Consider the following 18,526-nt stretch of genomic DNA (forward strand, 5'->3'; position numbering starts at 1 on the left):
TATTGTGGTTAGCAAACAATGATGTTCTAACTACAAAGTATTTCCAGTATGGAAATTTTCAGCCATACTGCTTGCTGCTGTCTACATCCCTCCCAACTCCACAACCCAGGTTTGTGTGCTAAGCCCCTCCTCTTCACTCCACGCATGACTGCGCACCATCTAACTGGGGCGTTTCTGTGTTTTATAAGACTTTCCAGATTGATGTGCAGCAACAGTTGCTTCTCTAACACCATTGTTCATAACTCTCCTCCTCGGCATTGTCTTAACACACCTGAATGCTGCATATCAGCAAACTGTCTGTTTTTATAGAGATCTGTACACCTGCTGATGATCAATTCACCAAGGACTGATGAGCTCAACTAAAAAATCTTATGGAAGCACTTAGTATTGTAAATATGGTTGTATTTGCAGATCAGGATTTGTTTTTAAATTTCAGTGATTAAAATATTCCAGTGACCATGGCAAAAGGTTCATTATAAACTATCTGGGTATAAACCAAATGCTTAGTGATGATCCAGTAAGGCAGCCTGTCCATGAATCAACACAGCTAATCTGCACATACACTTTCAGGAGATGATGTAACACAAAGGTAGCACTCATGAGATTAGGCAAGCTTTTTTGCAGACATTGAATGTGTTTACTAAATGTTAGGCTAATGTGCCTTTTAGATTTTAAGATATGTCACAGCTGGTGTTCGATATCAAGATCCTGTGCCATTAGCCCTATCCCCTAGGGACTGTTAATGTCTGTATATTGCAGAAGTCCAGCTTGAAGCAGAATAATAGAAAGAGATAGCTCTAGCTAGCATGATAATAATTTGGCAAAGATAAGAAAATGAGACATTGTGTACTTTCAGAAGTTTCATTTTTAAAATCTAATTTGGTTCTTTGCTGATGAAAGTATCTGCTTTCAGCGATACTCCTTTAATAGTTTCATTCGATCTTTTGTCTCCAGATGGCTGTTACCTGCTCTCTGTTACAGGTCAGTCACATTGTCAGATCTCTCTGCTCTTTCCATAAATCAGGGCTTTTAGCAGCTTTGGATTTCATGAATTGTGTAATGTTTCCTTGTCTGTTTGAAAGTGTAAATATCACTTATACTGTTTTTTTCTTGTAAGGCTTCCTCCTTCCAGTGCAAATCTGATTCCACCCCACTTAACATACTATTGATCGCATTAGGTGCAAATTGTGTAGAGACAAATGGTTCTCCCCTAACAAGGAATGTATATGCTTTCAGAGGTGAGAACTTTGTCCACCTATACTCAGTTTAAGCTTTTCCACATTATCACAGCAGCCCATTTCCTGCTGGGAAACAGTGAAATCATTACAGAACATCAGCTCTGCTCTATAAAAGGTCTGTCTGAAAGTCTGAACAGAGAGTTCAAATGTGGAACACTAAAAAAATGCCTGACACTTGTACATAAATGTTAGAGTTAACAGTAGTGCAAACTTTTCTTGTAAATTTGTAACTTTAATGCTCACACATTTGTGTGTGAGTGGTGAGCTTTCTTTGTCCATATTTGTAAGTTTTACTTTTCTAAAAATGTGTATTCATTAAGTATTGAAAACAAGATCTTGAGTACAGATGGCACACTGGCCGAAAGAACAAGAACAACAAACAGAATATAATGGTATCATTGTATTCTAGCATGTTTGTCTTGCATATAAATGAAATGAAAAATGAATGGATCCATTCATCCATTGGTAACGCTGTTGTTTGTATGTCAGTAGAATCCAATCTGATTGTCTCTACCATTAAGATTGGAGTTAAGTAATTAAAGCAGTGGGTAATAGGATATGCCATTAACTGGATGCTAGAAGCCAGAGGACCGTGATGGCTAAGGCTCTGAGGTAGGCCCACACGTGCACACTGTAAGCCAGTCTGACAGCCATTTGCTGTCCACATTTCTATCTCTTTACTCTAACATGCACTGGACTATGGCTTTGAAAGCCTCTAGAACAACACAAAATAGAGCTTATCAAATTTCAGCAGCAACTGTGACCATGCAGACCTGGTCATCCAAATGAGCCAGAGGCAAAGATGTAGCTATAGTTCGTTGTTTTTCTTGAGTGTATCGCTTCTAATACATATCTTTAGACTTTTTTTGGATCCAATGTTCACTCATAGAGCGGAGCAAAGATTTTGTGCATTGCCAATTAAAATAAAAACACATCATTTGGAGTGAGATGATTCACTATTTAGTCAAACTTAGATGGTCAAAAAAGAACAGCCACATCTCTTCTCCTAGCATTTTTAATAGTTTACACAAGTACCGCTGCCAGGAAATAGCCATTTACTCACACTCTAAATACCTAAGAGACCAGTTTGTGTCTGCGGGGGTCGTCTGAGTCAGACAGTAAACTCAGTGCTTGTTAGAGTGTTAGCTTGTTAGCCTGTGGATAGCACGCCTAATTCCTGCTGACATTAGAGAAAATGTACTGCTTCAGTTTGGTGATGAAGTTTAAATACTTTTTTAAAAAAACTATTAAAGATGTGGTCAAATAATCAGAGTAAAAAGACTTCCCAAATTCATATTTTGTCAGCTGTGTGTATAGTTTCACCCTTTTAAAAGCACAGTAAAGGATGTGATTTCACACACGTGAACCACTTGTGTACCTGGCAAATTGCAGCCCTAAAATATGCACATCTCTTTATCAGTTTTATAGCCACCGAGAGGGGCTGGAACATATCCTTGCTGTCATTGTGTGAGAAGCAGGAAACAGAAACAACTAGAATGTGCGATTCTAGTGGGAATTGCTGTGTGATTGCTGATTCTCCAGTATTTGAAGACACTTAGAGATCTGGATCCAACATACTATATTATAAAAGGAAATCAACACAAAAATCCCATTCTAGTGGAAACTAATAAAATGGAATCAAAACTAATTCTTAAATGTTTATTAAAAACCTTTTATCATTCATCCTAATGATAAACCTCCATTCATTGTACAAAAGTGAGGCTAGAAAACATCTACCACCTGGTACCCAGAGTCTCTGCAGCAGAGGTCAAAAGGTGAAGCCAAATTGTCGCTGCTCTGCCCAAGCAACCACCCCCATTATGTGTAGAAGAAGAGACTTGGTGTATCTTTACCTCACTTATTGAACAGTGGCGTGTTTACTAGGTGAGTAAATTGTTAGCCAATCGGCGACTCCAAACCTAGTATATAAAAAGGAAGTGGTAGTCTGTGCTCTTCCCTCTCGGCAAGCACACGGCCTATTGTTGCTCACCTGATCTTGGTAATCCCTGTAGGTATGCATCACATTTCCCCTTTATGTACCGGATTGCTGCTGTTTTGCCTGTCGCACCTTGTTTTATCCCTGCCGAGCTTGCATAAAAGCACCGGCGCCTATGTGTGGCATTTAGAAGTGTGATTTTTTCCCAACTCCATTGGGCCATTGTAATTGTGGACTGTTTGTTGTCATTCTGTTTGTATGGTTAATTAGTATTAGTAATAGAATTGTTATGTTTTTATTTTGGGGTTTTCTGCAGCCAGGTTATTTGCCAGTTGTCTTTCCATTTCTTGTCTGCAGGTGCTGAGTGCCAAAGGTGGAGGTGGTGGAGTCTGCTTTTGTATGTGTGAGCTGCTTTTGCATGTTTTCACATTTGCATGTTTGAGATTAGGCTAGCGTGCCATCCCCCAACATGCATTACACAGGGTTTATGACTTATACTGCAGTACTGCAGCCAGCCACCAGGGGCTAATCCAGATGTTCCATCCATCTTTACGTTTTCAACACACACCAGGATCTTTCCCTGGTTTGAATCTAAACAAACCAAGTTGTCACATTGCATTCATTCACACTGACCTGACCTGAAAAAAAGACCCAAATGACAGCTACTAAATAATTATGATATTTTATTTGATGTGCTTCTACTGCTGTTTATTTGCAATTTGGTTTTTCATAGATTTATAAGCTAAATTTTGCATAAATAACACCAGTAAATCAGACACTCACAGTTCAGATAACATGATTCCAATCTGCCGACATCGTGGTGCACCGCCAGGGCACACAGTGGTAACTCTTGGATGGTTTCACAGCCCGCTCTAGCCCTCTGTTCCTGTTTGACAGTCCGCTCACAGAGCACAGAGGCAGAGAGGAATGATCGCTGTCCAAACTTTAAGGAGAGGACGTACGGGGTGGTTTCCCTGCTACGCTTCACATTGATCCCTCCCCCCTTGTCTGTTCACAGTTGAATGGCAGAGGAGAGGAACGTGTCTGGGATTATTGCTGGCTGTAGAAAGGAATACAGTAACACAAACAAACCAAATGCACCTCTGATTTTTTTATTCATCTGTTTTGTGATTTTTATCTTCTCTCTTGTGTGGATTTGATTTTGATGAATCTTCAACATGGGGATGTTTTAATTGTTGTTCACTGTTGCATGGATACCGAAAGAAGATTTCTTCACATCACAGGTCGGTGTTTTGAGTTTGTGTGTCATCCGCGTGTCTGCTTGAATACACACACACACACACACACAGAGACACATTTGTGTGTAAGCACGCTGACACAGTGGCACTGCTGCGCTGTCCATGGTGCTGAACATAAATCCTGCTACTCTCTCTCTCTCACACACACACACAAACCTTGCATTTTTTTTTTGCAAGGATTACATATGAACCAGTAGATTGTTATTAAACAACAAATAGTCTGCATAATAAGTACAGTATACATTATATTTTAGAGAAGTGTGTGTATATGAGTGTGTTTATGTTCTATGGTAGGATTTACTTATTAACTGTAAATACAGCAATTTTAGCATAATTTCAACAATTTTATTTAACATTTTAATTATATAAGATTTAAAAACCCTGTATATATTTTAAAGTATAGTAAATAAAACAAGCACAAAACACTCAAACACGTGTTATAACAGTGAGTCAACAGGAAGCTAAGAATAAACACAACTAACAAAGGAATCATTAAGCCAGCAATCCATCCTCTTTAATTCTGAATATGATTCATTAATTCTCTGAAGCAACAACATGAAAGCTTTATTCCCTGTATCTTTTTGTACTTTAGGACAGACAGCAGACATGTTCTGTGATCTGAGATAATGACTACACAGTGAACTCTCACAAACACATTTTACAGACAAAATAGAGGTGTCTCTTCATACAGTGGCAGCAACGTCTCTGTTGAGTAAAGTGAAGCAGAGTAAGTTTGTTTCATCTCCTTCTTGGTTGGACACATAAAAGCAATGCAACTATCAGGATGTAATTAGAGGTAAGTAAGGACTTGTTGTTATTGAGCCAAAGCTGTTGGATGTCTTTGGCACTGGCCAGTGAATTCTAATTACAACCCCAGGCACCCAGGAGTTCACATTTCATACAGTGGATACAAGATTATTGAATGTAGGCTGACATTATATGTTTCCTTTCCTTTTGTTTGTTTTAAACTCTTTTAAAGACAAATTGTACAGATGTGGGCTGCAACAGGCTTCCTCGCAGTCTCCACTCAGAGATGGTGTTTTTTTTCCATTGGTTACTCAATTCTCATTATATGCAATGCAGTGCATGGTGATGATCCAATGTCAAATTCAGAGGCAGTCAGCCCACTGTGAAAATGTGCGGGAACAGGAAGATGTGCTGTTGATTTTTCTATCTATCTAGAACATGTGATCATGCACAATTTATCATTTTTCAGAGTAGCAACTACATTAACAATACAGCCCCCCTCAGCGTATGCCTGTTACTAGGTGCTTGACATCCCAAAATACTCAATAAAAGCAAGCATAAACAGCAAGCTATCAGGATTTGAGAGAATAACACTCAAAAGCAGCACATAGAAACATTACTTGGATTGGATTAGAGTTCAAAGTTCGATACAAACACTAGTCGGTACACAGTAGATCAGTCCAGTGAGGTCCCGACAGGGGCTAGAGTTCAAACAGGATCCAGAAAACAGGGTCAAAAACAGAAATCATTCCACACAGGCAAAGGTCAGAAACAGTCACTAGGAGTCATTCAGAAAAACAAGGCTGGAAATCTTGAAAATACACAGGACAATCTGGCAACAAACAGGGAAAGCACACACCTTAAATACAAAGGGGAGGGGAGGACACACAGACGCATAATGGTGTGGCCTAGAACCAACAGCGGAAACGACACACAGGGGAAGGGGAAGACAATACACCTGTAAACCAAGGGAAGGCAGTTTAACAAAATAACACAACTTTCTGAGTAAAAGAAGCCAAAAGGGTGGAAACCTGACGCAAGCATAAACCAGCAATTCACAAGGGTATCTACTCAAACCCCACATCATGATGAGACGTACACATGAGGCCTGTTTTTATTTTTTTAATTTGAATTTTTTAACAGAGGGATTTAACAGAGAAGCTTAGCATCAGGCTGGCTCAAACCTGGTTGAGACCACTTACACCTGACTGACTTCTATCTATCTATCGGACTATTATCCATCTGGGTTTTCCCTTTGGGGATCAATTAATCTATCTATGTAGTGGCCTTTAGGCAACTTTTATGTGGGTAGTATGTATTTGGATGGGTGTGAGAATGTGTCGGTTGTGACACTCCACAGCTACTGACGGGCTGCCTGAGTATTACATTGCAGGGAAAGAGAGCAGAAGTAAACAAAATTTCATGAGCAGACACCATGGTGGTGCCAAAGATTGAGGAGCGCACCGGCATGATCCCAGACAGAGCGGAGTGATATTTGCGGCCGCAATTCCATGCTGTTTAATGTGTTGCAGCTGAGCAGCTAATTAGGTATCTTGCCTGCAAACAGACGTTAGCGGGCACTCCCCCCCTGCCCCCCTACTGAATATTTGTTTGGTGCCACTTCAACAAGCTAGGACAGGACTCTGTGAATTAGATAAGGGGGGAGGCTTTCAGGAAAGCTAATGCAGCCATTGGTTGGAGCCTGCAGCAAAAGATAATTCAAAATGATGATTTTTATACTATGAAAAATGGCCACCAGAAGTCAATTTAGGAAGCAAACCTTTAAATCCTGGTGCCCTGCTGTTGGCAATTGCAAATGCTAACACACTCACACACACACACTTTCTCTTTAAATATTAAATGATGCCAGGGATGGATGGAGTGTAGTAAAACCATGTGAGACAGACTTTTATAGTGGGTTGATTCAGAGTGAAAGCAACAATAAATAGGTTTTTGAAGAGAAAGTGAAAGTTCAGTTAATATATGTTTATAGTGGTGCCATTCCTTACGGTAGTATGCCCACTTTTTATTTGCAGCAGTACATCAGGTACCAAGACAAAACACACAGACTCTCTCTGTCTCACAGTGTGTATGTGTGTCCTTGTGAAGCTAATCTTTGTGATGTTAGACCAGTGAATTGAGAATGTTTCTGTAAAGTAAGGAGAAATTTGGCTGGTCCTCACAGTAAGAATTTGGTTTAGGGTGAGGGTTAGGGTAAGGCACTTAGGGGCACTTAGTGGCACTTAGTTGTGATAGTTCCAGTTAGGGTAAGGGGTTAGGGATTGCAACATGTCAATGAATGTCCTCACAAAGATAGCTGTACAAGTTGTGTGTGTGTGCGTTTCTGTCTCAGCCACCCGTCAGATTTTGAGTCGTACTGAAAACAGAGCAAGCAATCTGAGTCACAGCTGACACACAGACTGCTTGCTGAGCTGAATCATTTCTCTTTGAGTGAAATCTGCTCAGACTATTGTCAATGCTCCCTCCATGTTTTATGCAGACTAACCATTGTTGGTATGTTGGTATAAGCCTCATGGACTACAAAGAACTCTGACTGATTGTCATAGCCCTCAAGCAATCAGAGAAATGAATCGCTAATTGGAAAAATTGTTCTGCTGCTTCGCTGACATACTGTATCTTGTGACAAACAGTGACTGACAGATAGTTCATCCATCCAATCACTTGGCAAGTATTCTTTTGTAAGCAACCAGCTTTGCCTGATGGAATAAGTTAGCCTACCCTATTATACCTAAAACTTCATATCAATCATATTTTGTTTTACTTTACTGTCCATTTCAAGGAATGTCACGCCCATGGAAGAACGTCTCTCCCTGTGTTTAGCTACGACATCACAGCCAGATAGGCTACACAGACACAGCTTGGGAAGTGCTTGTGATAAGTAAATACCATACAGACATACATACCCACAGCATCTCCCTTATCTCCCCTGATCTGTCCCGAACATGCTGCCTGGTACCACTAACACTCAACAAAAAATATCTCCATATTCCAATATGTGTTTTGGAGACATATGAGGTTTTTCTATGCCGGCGGTGTTATGAAACAGTTGAGTTAATTATGGTGCCTGTTGTCTGCACTCGAACAGAGGGGGGGCTTGATTACTGGAGAGTCTGTGTGCTTGGCTTTGCACATCACCGGAGGAGCAAACACACACACTCGGCACACTGCGTCAACATGCCACTATCATCCATTTTGGTAAACACTTAACAAAAAACAAATACACAAAAGTAGGTGAATGCCCATACCACTTAATAAGTTGTTAACTTGCTATTTTCTGACTCTCTACTTATTTTCCATCCTGCTTGCTGCAAAAATCTGCCGTGCTTTAAAAAGATGTCACTCAGCAGCCCTCAATCGTGGATGATATGCATTACTCTGGGTTTGATTTATGTGCATCAAGTGTAGCAGCAATTTGCACTGCAGATTTTAATAAACGTGCACTCGCAATCTGTGTGTAATTAGCGTCTGATTTACCAAGGCAGCAGCTCATTATGTAATCAGAGACTTGCTGCCCTCTAGACTCATTCTGAAAGCAAAGAAGGACTTAAGAAGTGCAGTTCAGCAAGCTCAGATAATAAATATAACACATTTACTAGGTATACATCGCAAGTCTGAGAAAATGCTCTATTCTTCATTATATATATTTAGGGCCCGAGCACCGAGTGGTGCGAAGGCCCTATTGTAATTGCTGTGTTTATTATTATTCTTATTATTTGCCTGCCTGTTTAACTGCATTTTTCACCCCTTTGCCATGCACGAAAACTCACGAAACTTTGCACACTCATCAGGGGTGGCGAAAAATTTGATATTTTGTGGTTGCTGCAAAGGGGCGAGGCAAAATGGCTCTACAGCGCCCCCTTGAAATTTTCAAAACACCCCTCGCATTTGGGTTAGTTTGGAGTAGGTGCACGAAAATCGGTACACATGTTTATCATACCAAGACGCACCAAAAAGTCTCTTGACACCATGACCTTAACCCAACAGGAAGTCCGCCATCTTGGATGGAAAATGGCGATTTTGGCGATTTACACCATTGGTATGTGAGCGAACTCCTCCTAGAGCTGTTGCCCGATTGACCTGAAATTTGCTGGAGGTCACCTAAAGGACCTGCTGATCAAAAGTTATCAAAAGCTTTTCTCTAACTTACAGGGCGTGGCCTCTGTGGCTCGCCAAAGTCTGGCGACGATTCATGATTTCGCCATGTAACTCTGAACGGCTCTCACGCCTGCATACTTTATCCAAACGTCTTCAAACTTTATGAGCATGACGAGGGCTCCGCCCTGAACGCCTCCATATGTTGAAACCCTTACTTACTCGTGGCGCCCCCTGCTGGTAACAGGAAATGGCCTCTTTTTACTCTGACGTGTACTGCTCCTACATAGTTGACAGCATCAACTTCATTTCACCTCTAGAACCTTCCCAACTAGTTGGTGAAGCTACACTATGAAGGCCGTGAAGCTGCGTGCAATGGTGTCCGTGTGGCGGGGCGCCAACTGTCGATCCTTCGCCGTGAGATTATGTTTGAGTATTTAATGACCTTAACGACCTTCTATGATCATGAAAATTCATACACACATTCTCGGGGGCATGTACTAGCAACTGATGGGGGTCTCGTAAGTGGGCGGGGCAAAATGGCTCAATGGCGCCCCCTTGAATTTTTAAAATACCCCTCTCCATAGGGGTTTTTTTGGAGTAGGAAGACAAAATTCGGCACACACACAGAACACGTCCAGGCGCACATAAAAGTCTCTTGCACCATTGATCTAGACCACACAGGAAGTCAGCCATTTTGATTTAGGTGGTTAAATTTCAGCGATTTCCACCTTTGGTATGCGGACGAACTCCTCCTAGGGATTTCGACCGATTGACTTCATATTCGGTCGCTGTCACCTAGAGACCATGCTGATCAAAAGTTATCAATAGCTTTTCTCTAAGTTAAAGGGCGTGGCCACTGTGGCGTCACTTCGCCATTCATACACGAACAGCTCTCTCTCCTACATACTTGCTCCAAACGGCTTCAAACTTTCTGCACGTGGTCAGAGCCCCTCCCTGAACGTCTCTATGTCATCATGATCTATGGCACTCCCTTGTGGTGGAAACAGGAAGTGCCATGTTCTTCACTGACATGCACTGTTAAATCCTTCCCTGTCATTACACAGCCAAATGAGGATCACAGATTTGAAGTCCCACAGAGACAACTGTGTGGATTCCTGTATCATGCTGCCCGTGGCGGTGGCGACTGTTGAACCTTCGCCATGAAACATCAACTGCTTATAAGTTCGCCGTGCATCATCCTAGCGTCCTCAAATTTTTTTCATGTCCTAACGGTCCGTCCCCCCACACGTCTGCATGCTCATGAGTCACCTGCACAGCGCCACCTACAGGAAACCGGAAGTAACTGCTTCTGGACATTTTTCATGTATGAATCAAATGTTTTTTGAAGTTTGATGCACAGACGGGTCTCCACTATTCTCATGGTGTCTGGCTCCACCCAGTGGACACATACGGTACTGCAACTGATATAACTCCACCACGGATGCTCCTAAAATCCTCAAATTTTTTACATGTGATACAGACCCGACCCCGACCCCGTGTGGACATCTGTGGACAGCGCCACCTACTGTAAAGAGGAGGTTACTGCACACTAACAATTTTTACATATATTGAGAGATTTGTTGTACTGACACATCTCTGCTTCTGTCTGCCGGCTTTTTCCCACCGCTGGCAAAATCGCCGCAGCTCGTGGGGGGAGCAGAGGAGGAAAGGGACGGCGTGACGGGGAGGGGGCGGTCGCGCGGAGTGCGAGGGCCCGATCATCGCTGCTTGCAGCTTTAATTTATCTTAGTGTTTTAAATGATGCAGTTATGTTCTCATGAACTCTCCTAAAACTCATATTCATCATATTCACTATGAGTACTACTCATACTTCTAAATCTGAAACAGAACAGTGCATTTATAATCCAATGAAATGCTGCCTTCGTGTTTTTATGCAATATAACTCTAACTTTCTTTTCTAAGCTAAAACTAGAGTATTCTTATGATACCTGCTGATTCTTCCTCAAAGTATTTTTAACCATTCTGGACATACATATTTGGACCCATCAAAGATTTCTGTCAGGAATGGCTAGGAAGTGAGGACAAAGATGCGATTGGTGAAGAATAATTCAATACAATACAAAAAGGTTTCGGTACACAAAAGGAAGTCCAACCAAGTGACAAGCACAAATGGCTGGGCAAAATTGAGAATCAGTACAACATTAACCGAGTAGTCCATCACACAAGCAAAAGTACAAAAAGGCAGTCAATCAAAAAAACAGGTAAGGTCATACACTAGGAACTAGAAACTCGAAAAGCACACAAGGAACACAAGACAATTCGGCAAAGACTCAGGGAAGACGCACACGTTAAATACACAAGGGAGGGGGAGCCAATCAGACACAGGTGGAACACATTAGCGCACGGCAGGTAATCAGCAGGGGGAGGTTGGAACTGTCACAATAAAACTCAAAAACCCATTGTCTTTGGGACAAAAGACCCAGTTGGGCTACAATGTTAACGTCAGGATTTAGGACTTAATCCTGCAGCACTCCAAACCTTATAGGTTTTTCCATGATCATCTCTGAAGCACTCCATACCAATGATATACCCTAAAACCTTGCTGGCCAATCAGAAGCCAGACTGCTGACTCAGCTCTATGGCTCTGCACTATTTTCCATCTGTGTACAAAAAGTAGATAAGGTTCTCAAGATGTGTAGTTTTTAGACAAGATCTGTTTAGTTGGGTAACTTCTTTTCTTGTGCCAATGTCCTTGTTTTTCTGTTCCATTTGAAATAGTTTTGTGTTTTCTGTTCTTTTCCTGTTATTTCATGATCTGTGGTTAGTTTGGTACCATATATTTTGTAAAAATACCTGACCTGTTGCAGTTTTGTTTATTGTTAAGTGTCAGTTTCCCTGTGTTTGCTTGGTAGTTTAGTTTCCTTGTGCACCCCTGCCTGTTTTACTTCCTGTAAAATTCTCTCCTTGTTGCCCACTTTAATCCGTGTGCTTCCCCTGTGTGTTTGCCAGTTTGTCTCTTTACCTTGCCATACTCCACAGCCCTGTGTTTTCTTCTTCTCTGGTTTCTTTGTGTTTTACCATGAGTCTTTTATTTGTACTTTGTTCAAGTTTACTCCATTGACTTTTTTTTTGGGAGGGAGGATTTTTAGATTTTAGCTTTATCCAGAGAAGGTCAGTATTTTTTGTCTTGGTTGTATTTGGGGGTGTTCCTGATTCTATTTGTATCTCTGAAGTGAGCTAAATATCATCAAAAGGAATCTCCTCTATAGAGATTTTGAGCCAGCCCCAGGAAGCTGTGGAGAAAAGTGCCATTTTTGACACTAATGCATGGGTTTCATACTGTGTGTCAGTCATGGAGGTTTTGTAGAACTTTGAATGCTCAAGTTCAAGGAAGATGGTGAAAATAATGTCAGTATTCATTAATATTGGATTAGTATGATATTAGCAGAGCTAATGGCTATAAATCCTACTGATGAAAATGACTTATCTCTGTGTCGAAGAAACATATTTTTCTACTATTACTAAAAGTCTATGCTATCCTGCAATCCTCCTGGATTATACTCCCCATGCTTCATAAATTGTCTAACTGTGCAGTTATCATTTGACTTACATGCTAGGTGAATGTACAGAATAAATACAAAAGCATTAAGACCAGAACCAGAAGCTCTTTCTTACCTGTAGGTCAGTGTTTATTTCTTGTTCACATTGCTCTTTATAAATGACTGCACAAAGTGATTATCTACATTATTGTTAGGAATTTTATTTACACTATTGCAGAATCAGTCTGTAGTAGTCAGCTGTTATATTGAAAAATGTCCTGTATTTGTCATCATAATCCAGTCAGTGAGAGACATGCAGAATTCATCCATTTTAATGAATTTGCTGTGGGATTATTATTGTTTGTACAATGACCTTGGATCATTTATGTATTTGTTATATGCAGATTTATTTACAAGTTTGTGGTGTGAGCCTTTAGCCAATAAATAAATGTGTTCATGCGTCGTCAGTTTATGCACAGATAAAACACACCAGTCACATCCCATAGGCAAACTAATGCTCCAATGTTAGGGTCACACTGTAACAAACATAAAACATACACACAACAAACAGTTGTTCACACAAACAGCCAGAAGAAGAAGTATTTTTAGGGATGTGAGGGTTAAATGAAAACTTGCAACCAGGAACAAGGCTGATTGAGTTTTTTTTCAGCTGTTTTTTTTTTTCGGATTATCCCTTATGACAACCTCCTGCACTGGTTTAGATCTACCGTGTTTTCCCTGTCAATACCTTTGCCTCTCTGCTGTATAAAATTGCACATTAGCTTATTTTGCTTATTATATTATAATAATTATATATAATATACAATATATATATATATATATATATATATATATATATATATATATATATATATATATATATATATATATATATATATATATATATATTATGATTATATTTATTATTTGACAATAATCTTCTTGAATCTTGAATCTCTCCTGACTGATTATCTGGTTTTGGACTCTGGTTGGGACTGGTTGCTTCCCTGCCTTGCCCCTGTTGAGACTTCTGCTTCTGGACTGTCTCTTGGTTGACCGGACCCCTGCCTGGACTACATCACTGCCTTGGTCAAGCTCCTCTGTACTGTTGCCTTTCTAGACTGTTACCCTGTGTACCAACCTAGTTTTCCTTCTGACCAGAGTTTCTGAGTGAACCACCCTGTGTCTTTGTGTCCAGCCTAACAGCTGCTGTATGTGCTCTGTATACAGCAATAATACATGTGGGTTTACTCAAGAGGTATACAACATTAGAGAAATGTTTGACCTCATGGGAGGTTTGTAGAAATACTGGACCAATGTAGCTTCTGTTGTGTTGTGAGAGGTACAACAAAGCAATGATCAAAAGAATATGGAATTGGAGGAGATTATGCTTTAGCTTCTCCCTTTGTTTATAAAAAAAATGCACCCAGAACACCTTTTTTTTTTCACCGCGACTGACTGTGTAAACTGACATGTAATATTAGCAGCCTAAATGATTGACATCTGTCAGGGACTTAGGGAAATATTTGCACACATTTTTCCTTTAAACCTTTTGTTTTACCTCACAGTGCTGAGTGAACACACAAAATCGCAAAACTGTCAACTTTTATAGATGTAGAGTTACACACTGTCAAACTGCTCCAAATGATTGTTATTCAGGACTTAAGAGGTAAATCATCGAGGCCCAGCGACAGCCTGTGCACATACAAATCCAGCTCCATCCGTAGTAACTATGAAAACACAACGTGGATTTACATACATGTCCACACTTAGCCACACCCCTGCATCCATTCAGGATAATCCCCTTCAGTGGCCCCTCCAGTGCCCAGTAGACTAATGATGAAATAAGCCCAGAGCTTAGCGTCACACAGACCTGAACTAAGATGACCTGACTCAGATGACACAGGGCAAACATAATTCTTGTGGCATCCATCCAACATCCACTTATCTGTACAAAGCTCCAGCTATTTTTTTCCTTCATCATTTTTTTTTTTGCCCCCTCGTGCACATTGCAGTGATTTATACACTGCATGGGCCAAACACCTCTCTCTAAAGTAAAGCAGATTAAAAGATGGCTTGTTGAGGTTTGTAACCTTACTGTACTGATGTCATCAAGTGTCTGGGAAAAAAAAATGATGTTCTATAAAACTACATGAAGGCAGACTGGAGCTGTCAAGCACGTCGACAGTCAAGACTGAGAGGAAAGTGAACATTCAAATGCATCTTAAGTTTACTTGCATGTCTTTTGACAGTGGTTCAGATACATTACACACCGGTAGATGTTTTCTCACAGTCAGGTTTAGGTCTTTACCTGCTATTATTTTTTATTCTCTGTAAAGTTGTTCATTCAGATGGCTCTTGGTAGACTTCCTTTTTAATGAGGGTGGAACCTGTGCAGGGACACATTGTTTCACTTACTGATAGCTTGACTCAAGACAACCTTTTCATATTTAAAGGTTAGTAATCAAATTAGCCCTCTGCTTTTGATCCAGCTGCAGCATCTATTAGTAGAGGCTGGTGTGTGTGTAATTACCAGTACTGTTTGTTCATTTTCTCAAGGATGTGTAATGACCCGCATTTCTGTGTGTACTGAATATTGCTTCTGAATATTGCTCCTGTGTGAGCATGGTGTCTCAAGCAATACACGTGTGTGTGTGTGTGTGTGTGAGTGTGTGTGTGTGCATATTGTACATATTAAAAGAGATTGGTTACACTGTAATAACCAGTGACCAGGGGAGTGAAATGGAGAAGGCTCTCAACATTGATCACAGCCAAGGATTCCCCTTGGAATCAAAATCAAGTGTGTGTGTGTGTATAGAGTATACAGGGCAAGGAGATGTGGCCAAAGTTAATTATCAGAGAACCTATTTTGCAAATGTGCGTGCATCAGTACTGTGCATGTGTGTGTGTGTGGGTGGGGGTGTTATTGCAGCCAATGAAGCAGAAAGTTGAGTGCAGATTTGTATTCAAGAGCTGTGCAGTTGGCCCTCCTCTACTGTCTTACACAGAGATTAAAACAAACACACACACACACAGCCATGTACAAAATGTTTCCAAGGACACACACTGCTTTGTTCCTACTTGGTGATAATTACTGCTTCATTTAGAAAAGCCTGACCCCATTTCTGTTACTATACTCCCAAAGATGTCAGTGACAGGACTCCTCTTCATCTCTGAAAAAAATTGTTACACACAGGGTAAAAAAAATAAATAATTTGGATTTCTAAAGAAAAAAAATCTGGAGATGGAAAAACCTCCACATTTCTTCTCTTTCTCTCAATGAGTTTAGCCTCAGTCTTAGGGTTAACACTTATAGTAAGTACAGAGTGGAAAATGTAATTATTCTAATTGTTTATTCTTCCATTTTCCAACTCTTAAAGCTAATAGGGTGCTGCTATCTGCATTTGCCTTCTCTTCTCTTCTTGGCAAACACCCAGAAATATCCCATTATAAGCTTTCTATATTTATATAGTAGACCCATTATACATAGTGAACAAAATAGTGTGTTATGTTAACAAAACTAGTGTATGTAACACTTTGCCTCTCATCCATTTACTGTGGAATAACAAATATAACTTCTTCACTGTTGTTGAGTGCCAGTTAGCGCACCAGTAAACCTTGCAGTGTGCACCGACTTGATTGCTAGTGAAATACTGAGAATTTATGGCTTGGCCTATAAACCCTGGTTCCTTTATAGGCCATCCATGTAGTGATGAGTGATGAGCTTTGCTCATTCAGACACAGGTCATCTAATTTAAATCTACATATGGTACATTAAAAGCTACAGTTAAAAGTGCAGAAGAGTTAAGATATTGATGTGCTCTTCTCAGCTGCTCAACATTTAGTGGTATTCAGGAGCTTGATAGAAACAGGAACAAATGACAGCTTCAGTCTGTTTGTGTTACATTTTAGAACTCTCAGTCTCTTTTCCAGATGGCAACAGCTCATAATCCCAGAAAAGTGGGTGTCCAGAGTCTGAGGCAGCTGTAGTCTGTAAAGGTTCGTAGTGTCATTATTTTCATGGCTGTTTTGTTAATGTGTGCAAGCTCGTTCCTTAGCTGAACTGACAGATTCCCGAACCAAGCTGTGATTCAGCTTCCGCAGAAGACTCACCAATGTGGTGATAAAACACAAGCATGTCTGTGCGCACTCCGTACAGTCTCAAATGTCTTTGCAGACTTCAACACAGGCAGTCCACCTGGGGTTTCCAGCAGAGGGCATTATCGATGTAAATACCAATGTATTTGTATGATGTCACTTGCTGTATTGGTGTGCCTTTGATGACCACAGGGTTATGGGTGGACACCTGCCTTTGATCAATGACCATTTCCTGGGGGTTTTTTGACATTTAAAACGAGGCAGTTCCTGTCACCCCATTTGATGATGGAATCTATTTTGGTGTACTTGACCTTTGGCCTTAACAAGGCTATAAGTAGAGGATTGAGTGTAGGTATAAGCCCTTTCCTCCACTCAACTGCAGCAGGCTCTACTGACATTAACTGTTCGTCTGTGTATATATATTAGTCTTTCTTTAGATACATATTACATGTATATGCATTGCTGAATGCTTTATAATAAGTTACATTGAGAAATTGATCATTTCTGTTTAACTTAATACATTGTATATTTCCTTTGTTTAGTGACACCAGAATTAGTTCGTTCGCCATTACCTGCCAACTTTGCAAGAAACACAATAAATTGGATTGAACTGGATTATTCCTTGGTTTTTCACTGTGCCTGACCGTAACCATAACCATAACTGTGTTCATCCTCTGTCCTTGAAACCAGGATCTAAACAACAGTCCTACTAATGCTAAACTTAACACCTTGTGTACCAGGCTTAAAATTGCAGTGTCATCTTGCTTGTTTCATTATGTAGTTTATGGGGTTTGTTCTTCTGCAGTCATTTGTGTAGACGGCAAAAAGAACAGGAGAAGACACACAACCTTGTGGAACTGCTGGTTGCCGTGTTGTGTCAGAAAGTTTCCCATTGACCTTGACTTGCTGTGTTCTGTCATTTAAAATGGAATGAAACAATTTAAAAGGCTCTGACCCCCATTTTGTTCAGTTTTCTCTCAAAGCAGATGAGCCTGCACTGTATACTCTGGTGTTTCGTCACTAGGTGAACTATACTTAGAATGGCATCCTCTGTGCTTTCATTTTGCGTGTAAGCAAACTGAGAAGTGTCACCAATGATTAGACTTCAGTTTTTAACAATGAAACTACAAATCTCTTAAAAACACTTCATAACATTTGAAGTCAAATCCACTGTCTGATTTTTGTTTTTTAGAGATTGGTGTAATGATTGACTTGTTCCACAGGGCTGGTTCAGCGTGGGCATCGACCCGCTCATCTGTACCAACTCATCTGGCCCAGTAGACTTACTGGTATTCAAGCCCCTGAAAAGGCGCTGCACACTATTTAGATCTACTTCCACCCCAGAGGAAGCATTGGTGTCAGGCAATGACTGTAATATACTATACTATACATTGCGCTGCATAATTGTGTGTCTCAAATCTCAGATAAAAATCATTCAAGTCATTTGCTTTTTCAATTTCATCTGGGGCTGTGATTTGTGTTTTTGTCTTTTTCAGACGTTTGAAAGCTATGTTCCATAGCTTGCCTGTACTGTTGCCTTGCTTTTTTGAGATGAGTTTTGCAGACCCACTCTGTCTGAGTGTAAAGGCTTGCTTTTTATTATTTATATGCCTCTCTCAACATAATTATTAT

The sequence above is a fragment of the Parambassis ranga genome, chromosome 4 (genome assembly GCF_900634625.1).
Source record: "Parambassis ranga chromosome 4, fParRan2.1, whole genome shotgun sequence".
NCBI classification, from domain to species: Eukaryota; Metazoa; Chordata; class Actinopteri; family Ambassidae; genus Parambassis; species Parambassis ranga.